This window comes from Brassica oleracea, chromosome C2, assembly GCF_000695525.1.
Source record: "Brassica oleracea var. oleracea cultivar TO1000 chromosome C2, BOL, whole genome shotgun sequence".
Classification (NCBI taxonomy): Eukaryota; Viridiplantae; Streptophyta; class Magnoliopsida; order Brassicales; family Brassicaceae; genus Brassica; species Brassica oleracea.
The window spans coordinates 14,844,710-14,858,825 of NC_027749.1; positions in this window are offsets into that span (position 1 = coordinate 14,844,710).

The following is a 14,116-nucleotide window of genomic DNA, read 5'->3' on the forward strand; positions in this document are numbered from 1 at the left end:
CTACTCTTCCCACTTAAATAGACAAAGCACATTTCACGCCTAATCACTTTCCGTTTCATGTATATAGAAATTCCTCTTTTCTTTTACTTTCTTTATTGTCTTTATCTGTAGTTGATATATATTTTATTTTGTGCAACGATTCCATGAGATCCATTAATGTAGAATGGATTGCTTGGAATCGATTTTTTCTTTTGTTAACAAATGAGATATGCTTAGTCTGTTTGACTCAATCGTTTAATTTAACAATGGTTACTGTAGGGGTTTGTGTTGATTATAATTTACCGAATCACAAATTAAATTATCATTTTCTGTGTGCTGGGTGGGAGAATAATTATTGACACACTATCGGTGGCTCTCCTATGTAGTTTCATGCATCTTTGGTTTCAAGGTCCACCACTTCCACATTTTCTTCAAGCATTCATTTGATAATAATGATGTATTTTCCTTAAGAATCCATTCAAATTTTCACAATTACTTTAATCCTCTCTCAGTACCAATAACATTAGTGTCTTATGAATCTATTTGCAATTGGTCCAACTTTTAGGATCTTTTGAATAAGAAAAACTTTGTTTATACAACGACAAGAGAGTGTGCCAATTACAAAAGGGACTTTAGTGGGCAAAATTAATATCGTTCATAGAATTTTGCTTTTGATTTTTCAACGAAACTTGGAACCAATCACGGGTTTCCTTTGTATATTCCTTTTCAACCAATCTGATGATAGTTGACTTTTCCAAAAGTCTGCTAGTTTTTTTCTTTCCATTACATTACGCATAGGGAAATTTGATGCTATGACCATAAAAAAATTATAATTCACAGAGTAACCATAGCAAACTGATGACTATGATATAATACATATTATTGATTGGGTGCACGAAAATACCCTTTTTATAAACGCTTGTCTACTTTCATCTGATACAATTATCAAACAGAATGAAAAATAAAGCAGAGACATAAAGAAGAGGCACAAGATTTAAAACAAAAAAAAAAATTGATGGGTTCAAGGAAATGGCTTATAATTTTTTTTTAGTAGCTTGAGTTTGTGTGATCTTGGTAAAGTTACAATGGCTTTCTGAGGGACTGAGAAATTTGATCGTTGGTGTCAGAAAAAATAGAAACGATGATAAACAATTACCATTTGGTGAATTATTCTACTTTATCATGAAAAATAGAATACAATTTTTTTTTTCACAGTAAATAAATATGAGTTATGTAGTATTGTTATATGTTATTCTATTTTATTACGAAAACATAGAATAAATATATGATTTCACACTAATACGATATGTGTTACTTTTTCTTCTTCTCCTTCCTTTATTCTTTTTCATCTAATTTGAGACTTTTTTATTCGTTAAAAATAATACATTTCCGGTAAAAAATAGATAAACATTTTGGTGCCAATTCTTGCACACACTATAGTATACTATTCCATATGATGATATTATAGAATGTTAAAACCTCCTCCTCATCTTCTCCTCCCTCTCCTCCTCTGCTGCTGAACAACAACATTCTCTCCTCTTATCCTATTTGTAACACCTCCTCCTCCTTTTATGTATTAATTTTGTTGTTATTCTACTTATAACACCAACATCACCACCACCACCACCAGCCTCCTCCTTTTCGCCTCAATTGTTTGATCCAATAACACGATATGTGGAAAATCCCAACAGGCCGACCACATTAGTGGAGGAACGACTTCCCGCAAGTTATAGGAGAATGAAGCCGAGATTGACGGAGGAGGTTGAGACGATCTCGCCCGGCGGGAATAGGCCATAAAGGAAAGAGGGAGAGGGGAGATGAGGACATTTCGAATCCTAGAGTGAGTACACACTACACACGACTTCGACCTCGACCTTTCGTTCTCTGATTCTCAATACTTAGCCCTTAATTTTAGTTCTTTTAACCCGATCTATTTGCTCACTGTATTTAATATACGTTCGTTAATAAAAGTCTATTTTTTATCAACTGGAATTTGATTGTATCGTTGTGTTCTAAAAATATCATTTTTCACGTTATTTATTCCCTGATATTTTACAAAATAATCACTACCAAATTTCTAGTGTGGATCTTATGATCCACATCAATCACTTCTACCCATAACTTCATCACCATTATCGCTACCGGTTGTTCATCATAGTCACCATATTCTCCTCCACTACTGTCGCCACTCGTCGTTTCCTAACCTCCTCCAACCGTCTTATCTTCTTCTTCACCACGTGCCACCACATCCTCACCTCATCTCAGCATTATATACTATTTTTATGAGGATTTTCTCTCATAAACGTTTAAACAACAGCTGTAAATTTCTTCTAATTTTTCTATCTATTGTGATATCATGAAAAAAACGTTAACAAATCTCAAGCAGTTTATTCTATACTGTAGAAACAAATGTAAAATAGAAACAGTACGGTGTACAAGTTGTTGTAGTCGCGTGACAACTTACTCCTCATTCTTACTATTTCATTATAGAACCATAGAAAATAAAATAAATTCACGTTAAGTTTTTTTAATATATTTCTGTGAACTAATTGTTTGTATAATTTATTTGTTATAATATTATATGAAATTTAAAAGAAGCGTGTACCAACTGTATCACGACACGTTAATATAACGACCACTCGCGAACAAGATCAAAAATACCATTTTTATATAAATTTCACATCCCACCGTGTGATCATTACATGGTTATTCTCTTTATTTCTTCTTTCAATATTTACATTCAACAAATTAACCCTTACGCATTATCCTGATTTTTTTTATGAAAATATAACACAAAATAAGGTGGAATCACTTCGGTTCGGTCTGACTTGGCTTAAATACAGTGGTTGCATATTCGGGTACGAAAGAGTGCAATCACAGGAATGGGCATTCGGTTATCCAATCGATTTCGGTTCGGGATCGATTCAGATTTGAATTTTTTTGGGAGAACAAATTTTGTCTCATTCAGATATTGTAAAAGTTTGTTTCAATGTCGGTTCGAATTATTCGGGTTCAGTTAGGATATATTAGCACACTGGAAACCTGGTTGAACCGGTTTTAAGTTCAGGTTCAGTTCTAATTTGAGTTTCAGTTATCCATGTATTTATTTGTGACTCAGAAATACATATTTAAGTTCACAAACTTGAAAATTTTAAACAGTTTACATTAACAAAGGTTTGATGTTATGATTAATAAGTGGTTATTAAGAAGAGAGAAACATGAACAAAAGTTAAAATGAACAAATAACAACTCTATTAACATAGGAGTATCATTTAAAATTAAAATAGTTTTGAAGAAAATTGAATTATATACTAAACTAGGGTCGGTCCGCCCTAGGGTCGGTCCTCCCTACGGGCGGGATCTAATTTACTTGTAATCAAGATTATTATTTTTTATATGATTTATGGTTTGTGTTTTAGTTTTACATTTGCAAGAGATGTATATGAGATATACTATTTTTTTAATTTAAAATTAACCAAAAAAATTAATTTTGACTATTAGCATAATCTCTCTCTCTCTCTCTCTCTCCCTCTCTCTCTCTCTCTCTCTCTCTCTCTCTCTCTCTCTCTACGCTACGGGCGTGTTAGTAACCAAAAATACATAAATATATTAGTTAAAGAGTATTTCAAAATGTTTAGCTTACTTAAAATTTAAGGTGATATTAACTTTTATTGTGTATGTTTTGTTATTCTTGTTATAAATCATGATCATCTTAATATTAAAATGTTCATGAATACATTATAGTTTTACATATTTTCTTTGTTTATTCTACTATAATTATGATAATTTTGATAATAAGTAAAATAATTTTTAATACAAAAATCTTAGATTATATTTTTTCTTATGAATATTTTAAAATTTTATATCTTTGATATGATATTATTAATTATGTGCTAAAATATTATTTTAGGTTGATGTCCAATGAAACATTATTTTCATATATATATATATTTCAAACTATTGTTTTTCATATCGTATTAGTTCTAGTTATTTTTATCCGAAATAGAAGGTGCGGTTAGACGAATTTTCTTTCAAATGTGTCAACGCTGTGATTGTTTTTTTATTAGGTTAGCAGATGTCATTTGTCGAGAAGAGAGTACATATGTTATGGGAAGTGAGTGTTCTATATAAGGCATAAGTTAGTGTTTGGACAAAACTACAACGCTTTAATGTCATGTAAGAACATGTTTAGTATTCCACACGTCAACGCTGTGATTGTTTTTTTATTAGGTTAGCAGCTGTCATTTGTCGAGAAGAGAGTACATATGTTATGGGAAGTGAGTGTTTTAAATAAGGCATAAGTTAGTGTTTGAAAAAAACTACAACGCTTCAATTTCATGTAAGAACATGTTTAGTATTCCACACCCATCTCATCCGTCTACCGTCCTCATTTTATTGTGATATATGCTGACTCAAACTTGGAAGTATAATAAGAAAAATGAATTCTATGTATATATCCAAACTCAGCCAATTTCGGAGACACAGAAGCAGCCAAGTTAAATAGAATTCACAATCCAGTAGTCGGTATGGAAAATATGTAATTGAAATATACTCACAAATCACAATCATGCATACTCACATATGATTCTATATCCATAAGTGTCTGCACTAACTATTGTATCTTTGAGATCATGGCCAACAACCTTTTAGGGAGCCACAGTAATGAAAAATCAACACCAAGATGTTGGAAATTATTATGAGCTAAAGATAAATAGATCTTTTTTTAAAAAAGTTCACTAAAAAAAAGTTATCTCCCCCTCTTCTATCGTCTTCCTATTTTCTCTTCTTCTCTATTTATTCTGTTTCTCATCTCATTTTTTCTGTTTCTTATCACTTTCTGTCACAATCCGTCAAGTACAACGATGAGCCTAACAAAAAAATTTTCATCACTTTTTTTTGTTGTTTATTAAGAGAAATGAACTGATGATTTTTTTGGAAGAAAACCTTCATATTTATAATGGAGGATTAACACATATGAATGAATGAAGAGATTCATTGAACATGAGATCATGTGAGAAGTAGAGAGTAGATATTAATGTGAATGTTAATGAAGATGCATGAACCAAGTTAATTTCCGAAACGGCTCCAGATTAAAGAAGTTTATTCGGCTTCCGACTGACATTGATCGGAATCGTTCGTCACTGGTGAAACCGTTAGATTTCTATTGACAGTTGACTGAACGGAAATTCTTGCGCGACGGACACTTTGAAAGTGACACTTTCCCTAAGTTTCATATACCCGTTTTTTTTAGAGAAAATGTATTTGGACCGTAGTAAACACATAAAACCCATTAAATTCAAGAATTAATGAAACATTGACTTTTGATTGACCGTGACACGTGTCGTCACCATAGACTCCGAATTAATGACATAGAATCTGATGTAGATGGCCTAGGAGTGAAAGAAACCCTTCTTTATATATATATAGATGCAATTGTCAAAATATTAATTCTTAATATTTGACTAATTTTCAAAAATATACATTAAATTAAATATTAGAGTTAATTTTCATGCTATAAAAACTTATGAGGGTACTTATTCAAGATTGAGTTTGTGTTTGGTATAAGCTTTTTAGGTTTTTGAAAACTTTTGGGTTTTTTTTTCCGGATATCTGTTGGGATTCGTGTTTAGTTTGGGTAAAACACAAAACCCTAAATACCGTAAAACAATATCCATTCAGATATTATATCGGGTTCACTTCGGTTCAGATTATCTTTTATCAGATTGGATCAGTTTAGATTTTCAGGTTCGGTTTGTCCACCCTCACAAAGTGTAGACGTAGGAGTTTGCTGATATAAAAGTTTGTAGATGATATAAAAAATTTCAGATGTAGAAATTTGTAAATGCTAATGATTACGGTTTGTTCATTAAACAATTTTTCCGATTGATACATTGGTTAGAAATGAAAGGATTTATGAGATACATATAACTGGTTGAACAGTAGATGCGGATTTGATAAAAAGTTAAGAATATTAAAATAATATATAATTACAAAAATAGTAAATTATAAATTATATAAATATAAAACTATTTAATATTCTAAATTATAATATAAATTTTAATTTAATGTTTTTGGTATAGATGAAATTTATAATTTTAGTAAAAAATTTCTTTTAAAATTTTTGTAGGTTTATATATATATGCACATATATATATATATATATATATATATTAATGGTTAAAAAATTATAGAAGTATTTTTGTTTAAAATTCTTATATTATAAATTATGATATTGGCTAGTGATTTAGCTTATAAAATATAAAAATAAATTAATATATTTTTAGTTTTAATATTTCATTTTTAATTTTTTAAATAATATTTTAATTTTAGTTAACACCCGAAAATGCTGTATTTCAAAATATGACTTCCAATTTCATATCATAATTAATAATTTTTAATTTCAAATTTGAAAGTACCGACAAAATCAATATAAATTACCAAATAAAATGTTTTATGTTAGAGGAATTTTAGTTTCCACGAGAAATTTTTAAAAACTACATGATAATTTAACATCTATTTTCACAAAATATTACTTATTAAGTTTATCAAAGATACTCATTTTTATATGACCATCTAATTTTAATATACATTCCCAGATTTAAGACTTTTTTAACATATAAAAATTCAAAACTTTATATCACCAATAAACTATCTACGATAATACTTTTTTTTATTATTATTATTATTATTATTATTATTATTATCATAATAATAATAATTATTATTAATATTAATATTGTGTGTTATATGTCATGATAACAAGATAACAAGAGTATTAAAAATTTTGTTTAACCTAATGTATCATAAATAACAAGATATATCATATTTTTAGCTAAAATTAAAATTATGAAATATTATATATATCAAATTTTAAAATAAATATGAAAATATGTATATAAAAATAAAATTTTGGTACATTTATTGATATAATAATGTAAAATATTTTTAGCTATAGTTACATTTATATATATAATCATGTGATACTTTGATATATCATATATAAAATGATATTGAGTTAGCATACGATATATATTTTCTATAAGTAGTTATAAATGTTAAGTGAGATTCAGATATTCATGGTTATTGTTTCTAGTCATAATGATGACTGATGGTGGTGGTGGTAGATGCGAAAGAGAAGAATTTATATAAAGTTGTGTCTTTCTTACCGATCCCTTCATTAAAAAGAAGTTGTACTTCCTTAGAGCATGATTAATAGGGGTTCTTAGGAATGAGATTCTTAGCATAATTTAAGAACCGGTTTTTAACATTTTTCTTTGTTAAAGTTAAGAACCGGTTCTTAAATTACGCTAAAAACCCCATATTTAAGAAAGAACTCCCGTTAATCATGGTCTTAGTTCCTTTCATATATAAAGTTGTGTCTCTGTTATTTTTACTATGCTGAATCTGTGCACATAAATTTTATTAGAAAGTCCATAAAGAGCCCAGGAATTTAACCCAACGTTTGTCCATTACAGAAACAGGAAAGTGCAGGAGACCTCTTTGCCAAGAGATTGGTTTCACTATCCTAAATATAACAAGTCAGGACCAGGGGTAGCAAGTTAGGGGAGGGTGTGGCATGTGGTACATTCTATTTTTTCTCTTAAAGATTTTACTTCCAAAATTTAGGTAAATGCCCTAATTTTATGTGTTATTATATTATGTGTCCCAAGTTAAATATTTATATATATCCTTACATTAAATCTGTCTTTCATTTTGTGTCCCATGTTTTATGATTTTCTGGGTCCACCCCTGGTCAGGACCAGTTTCGATGCTTCCCCTTTCACTTAAACCTATCATGCTTCCAATTGCGTATTTGGTCAGGAGTTATTCTTCTAGTTTTGGCTCCACATTTAGGCAGTCAAGGCCAGGTTTTACTGCTGTTGGCAATGGTTCTAAAGTCTCTTTCTAGTTATTCTTGTCGGCCCAACAAAGTCCTTTTAAGGACTTGGGTTTTTCTGCATCTCCAGTGAGTTTTTTCAATTAGCTACACGGTTATGGGTGCAACATATGCGCCATCATACTATCTATGCTCATCAAGCTCCTCTGTCAATAGGAGAGATGCGTACCTTCAGCGATGATGTCTTACGGCAGTTTTCAAACTCCTTCATTTGGGTGTTGAAAAGTCGGTTCATATTCGGACTATAAAGTGTTCTTTCAAACAACCGTTCTAGTAATTCAAGTGAAGTTCTCCATGGTTTTCTTCTCACTGATGGGCATGTCATGACCCTTAACCCTTTCAATTTATCATATTGTTTTCTGTTAATCGTTTTGCCTTCAAGTATGCATTCAGTTGTTACAACTTCAACCCGTTAGGCCTTTAATCTAATACTAGCCTTTGACCCGCGCACCCGCGCGGATGTAATTTTTTCAATATAAAACATATATTTAATGTTACATTTATCATATTACATATTTTTTTATATATGCACATAACATTTTGTGAGAGGAGTAAAAGCCGTCACAATAGACATGTTTAGGTTGAGGTTTTTTTTTTGTGATGTGTTTGACAATACATATGAGATATATACACTTGGGACTGGAAAGGGCATGTTAAATTCGAGTAACTAAAAATGATTTGGTTAGTTATGATTTACTCGCAAAATCCAACCAAATATATGTTTTTAAATGATTACAGATCCATTCACTTTTTCCTATATACTTTGTTAAACACATAATATAATGATCTCAGTAGTTAATTGATATGCGCGACTGCGTAGAAAACAAAATCGTCATATTGTTTTGTTTTTCAAAAAGGAATATTTAGTTATGATATTCTCCAGCGAATTGATATTGCGTAGAAGCAGGAATGATGTTTTGAAAGATGTTGAGTTTTGCAAGGAAAAAATTATGGTTAGTTTCGATTTTATACTCATTAAATATAATCATATCAGAATTCAGCTAAACCATAAAATACCTAAACCATTAAATCAGCTACCCAATGTTGGTCTTCATAAATCAAAAACGAAATAAATAATGTTAAGAAATCGACTACTCATGTATTGGTTACTGAAAACACATAATCTCATATCAATTACAAATTTCATGTTTTCGTAAACTTAGATCAATCGTTTCATTTGTGATGAGTTAGCTAACAGATAAAAAATTGGTCATATGTTTTGTTGATTTGGTTTTGAATTTTATAAATAGTCAATATTATCTGGGCCATAAAGTTATAATAAGCCTAACCTAAACTAATTTATTGGTAACAAAGTTGGCAAATTGATGGGCTGGCGAACGAATTGGATTAGCACAATGGATTGGCCACCGAAGGAAAGGGTTATTAATGATTGTATATGAAACGATTGTGTTTTAATTTCAGTGGCATTCTCCTGTAATTATTGAAGAAAATTCAGGGTTAAGTACTATTTGTACTCCTGTTTTAATAGATTGGATAATATAAGCTCTTGTTAAAAAAACTTCTTATAATCTGATATGTATATCTAGAATTAGGATAAATCATACTAATTAATAACAAAAAATGGAAATAGTAAAGAAACTAAAATAAAGATAGGAAAAAGCGCATAATTACTGAAATGGGAAAAAACAATTAGCAACAATAAAGTAGAAAGAATACAAAACCGAGTACAAAAATAAGAAAAAAAATAATAACTGCTTCATCAAGCTTCTTCCCATAAATAAGAGCGTGAATGGGAAGGCAGGATAAAAGCAGATCATATGCATGTGCCTTTTCTTTGTAATTTATTGCCAATCACCTTTTTTATAACAATTTAAATAGCAGGACAGGAGAACTGCACATATCCAATTTTTTTTGTCCTTTTCTGCTAAAAAGCAGTTGTCCTGCATGTCCTGCAGTTTACTCCACTTTTGTAGCTGTTCAACTATTTTTATTTTTTCTTACCATTACGTGATTTTTTCTAAATTAACTTAATTGAAACTCTTTAATTAAATAACACCAACTATTAAAAATATATTCACTCTTGCACACTCCACGTTGAAGCTGTTTGTCACACCTTCTCTTATAATATGTGTCAATCAAAATGATAAAAGGGATCTATTTTTTTAAAGGGATCCATTTCTCATCTTTATATGTTCGTATTTAATATATGTATGTATTAAATTAGAATAAAATATATATATATATATATGAGAATACTTATTTAAGAAAAAATATACAATAAATATTAATAAAATATATATCATTAATTAAAAATTAATATGATTTTGTATTAGTCAACTAAAGTAATAAATCTAATTTTTATAGATGTAGTTTTACCTTATATATAATAATTATTCTAATAAATATATTCATAAACTATACATATATAGATTTTGTTTCTTTCACTTTATTCATATAAATATAGTTCACAAAGTTTGACATTAAAAATTGTAAATACATAATATGATAAAATTGTTATAACATACTTAATAATATAATTTTCTCTAATTTGTTAATGGTTATCTCACACTAATATTATTTATGTTGTTTTTAATTTATAGATATTATGTCTAATAACCGACAAACACACAATATTTTTTTGTTTTTGTCATTCATAATTATAATAAATTATTTGATATGCTATGATATTTACTTGATCTGCTTTGATCTGTATCTCTCACTCATCATTCGCTTGATATAAATCTCTCCTGCATGATCTGCATCTCTCCTGCATGATTTGCTTGATCTGCACTTGATCTACTTGATCTGAATGATCCGCTTGATCTGCACTGCTTGAACTGCTTTTACCATTCGAAGCCTAAAGCTTGGAAGTTTGTTAAAAACAAAAAAAAAGGACACTAATGGCGTTTTATATATATGAAACTCTCTTTATAAACAGCTCGACAGCGCATCTTTCTTTCTCACTAATATATGACACAAACAATAATTATCTGATCGACAGAAGTTCCAACTAAGTTCATATGTTTCTCGGGTCTTTTCGTTTCCTTATACTTCGTTTTTCTAGCAGCCAGAGCGTTAGCACCATCTTTTCTCGCCGCTTTTCTTCCGTTCCTGCGGCGGAAAACGCAAAGGCTGCCGACAAAAAAAAGTGGTGAAAGTGTTTTGCCTCTCTTCCACGTCTAGCGTTTTACAACCATGGCAGAAAAGAAAAGGCTGCCGACAAAAAAAAGTGGCTCTGGTAATAGTTACACATATGTCACACTCTTGTGGATTTTTTTCTTTTGTATATTTCAAAACATTCACATGAAGGAATGACGTTTAGCGATTACTGCATGTTGAATGAGCATAATAATTATATGTTTATATTTTATTTTTAATTGTATTTAATAAACTAATTCTTCATTTATTTCATGTTCCAGCTCTTTGAAGTAGTTTGCAAAAATTATCATCCGAGAAACCCTAATTTTAGGATTAAGTACTAGCTAACCTTATAAGCTTCTGCTACGTTACGAACCTATTGCGTGCGTGCTCTTGGTTACTTAATTAAGTTGTTACGTACACTTGCATGTTTGTTTTCTTCTTTGTACGGTTTAAATAATATTCTGGCTTCTAATTGATGTAGGATTTGTGGTATCAAACAATAAAATTCTTACGAACGCTCGTAGTGGCTGATCACACATTCGTGCAAGTCAGAAAGCATGGTTCACCAACAAAGTTCAAAGCAAAAGTCGTAACGGTTGGTCATGATTGTGATTTGGCTATTTTGAAAATCAATAGCAAAAAGTTTTGGAAGGATTTGAAGCCCTTGGACCCTGGAGACATACCACCACTTAATGGAACCGTGTTGTTGCTGGATATCCTCGAGGTAAAAGTCAGCCTGGGTTTAGAAAAATAATAGAGTATAATACAACTAAACTAGGTGTTTTGCCCGCACGTGCGGAATTTTTTACAAAAGTTTGTAAAAAGATATATTATCAATTCAAAAACCATTAGAATAAATTATATTCATGTTTTTGAAATAATTAAATATTAAATTTTTATATATGATAAAAAAATTATTTTAATAAAATATATTTTATTACATAAAATAAATTTGAAAACATTCATATTTACATAAAACTATATACAAAGATTTACATTTATTTTAAAAATATTATAATGTAAAATATTTTTGGATAACATAATATAGAATCTTTTTAGATAATGATGGTTATCAAATTAATGAAATTCATTTTAAATTTATGGGTAATTATGTATTAAAAATCTAATCTAATTATTTATTAAGGATAATAAAGACTTTAAACACTCTAACTTTTAACGTGAGAGCGAAAACATTATTTCACAAATAACAGTATAAATATTTTTGATTTTTTGCCATTTTTTTCAGAAATTATCACAATGAGTCATTTTGATTGTACAAAAAAAATTATCTTAAAAGATAGATGACCCGTTCTATTTTATGTGATATATAATATATAATATTAAATTAGAGTAGGTTTAATATTAGTAAACCAAATATAATATAAACATTTTTTTAATTTTTTAATATTACTATAGTAAATATAATATAAATCTAACTATGATGTTATCCTTAAAAAAATAATTATTCTCAAGATAATGATAAATTATAAAATAAATTATAAATTATCAGCTAAATCAATAAAATTATTTATTAAAATTAATAATTGAGCATAAAATATGACTAAACCAAAAATTATGAGAGCATGACAAATCAGCAAATTCACTTTTCAAATAATAGTATAGATTATCATGGTATATATTTGCAAGTATCTTTGGTTGATGTTTGTGTATATATTGTGGTTAATTTATGGTATGTTAAATTATGTTTAGAAAGATAATTATTGATAATACTATGTTCTCACTTTGCAGGTGGTGATAACATTTCCATTACGAAAGGTGTTGTCTCTAGAGTTGAGGTTACAAAATATGCTCACAGCAACGTTAAGCTAATGACAACACAGACAGATGCGGCCATTAATTCTGGCAACAGTGGTGGTCCATCACTCATGCATAGCAAAGTTATGTTGTTGGATAAGTTTGAGACATAAGTTTCTTTTTCCTTATTAAAGTCATGATTATCTTTAGGATTAGGAAATATGATAATACTAAGTGAATTAGGATTTATTTAGTCCTACATATATGGATGCATGGTGTGATGCATAAAGTGTGATTTATATTTTGTGATTGAGAACTTTGTGATTGAATAAGAGAAAGACTTCTTATTATTGTGATTCTATATTTGGTATAAGAGTCACACACAAAGAACTTTGAAGCTTACAAATGGCGACAATGGGAGATGTCAAAAGCGATATCGTGTTGCACCAAAACGGCAGACCTACCTCAGTCAAATTTCCGATGCTAACTCCGTCAAACTACACCGTCTGGGCCATGAGAATGAAGATAGCACTTAAAGTCAGCGAAGTATGGGAAACAATAGACCCCATAACCAAAGACGATAAGAAAAATAATATGGCTATTGCGTTTTTGTTCCAGTCTATACCAAAAGCTCTGGTCTTACAAGTTGGCGATATTGATACAGCAAAGGCGGTTTGGGAAGCAATAAAAGCGAGACATGTCGGAGCTGAGCGAGTGAAAGAAGCTAGGGTACAAACCTTAATGACAGAGTTCGATAGAATCAAGATGAAAGATGGAGATACAATCGATATGTTCTCTGGCAAACTTTCTGAAATAGCTTCCAAGTATGCCTCCTTAGGAGAAACAATTGAAGAATCTAAGCTTGTGAAAAAAAATTTAAAGAGCTTACCAAGAAAGAAGTACATTCACATGGTTGCTTCGCTTGAACAAGTTCTGGATCTTAATACTACAAGCTTTGAGGATATAGTAGGTAGATTAAAGGCGTACGAAGAAAGAATAACTGAAGAAGAAGAGGATACCTATGATGAAACAGGGAAGCTGATGAGGACGCGGTGGCAGATCGAATTGGAGAGGAAGAGGTCACGGCAGTTATGGATCTTTTCAACAACAAAGAGAAGCTTATAGACAAGGACAAGTTGGAGGAGATGCCTCACATATCACATGCTTCAACTGTTGATGTTAAGAGTTTTCAAGGCTCCTAATCAAATGTTGTAGTATAAAAGATTGTCGAACCAATCCTAGGTGATTCTAAAGCAAAGGGAATGCAAGTTCATGCTTAAGCTAAGTGCAATCCAGTTTTAAAGATGGTATGAACTAAGAATTAATAAACTAATACAATAAAGTAATGATCTTTCTTTCTCAATATGAAGCAAGAGGACTCAT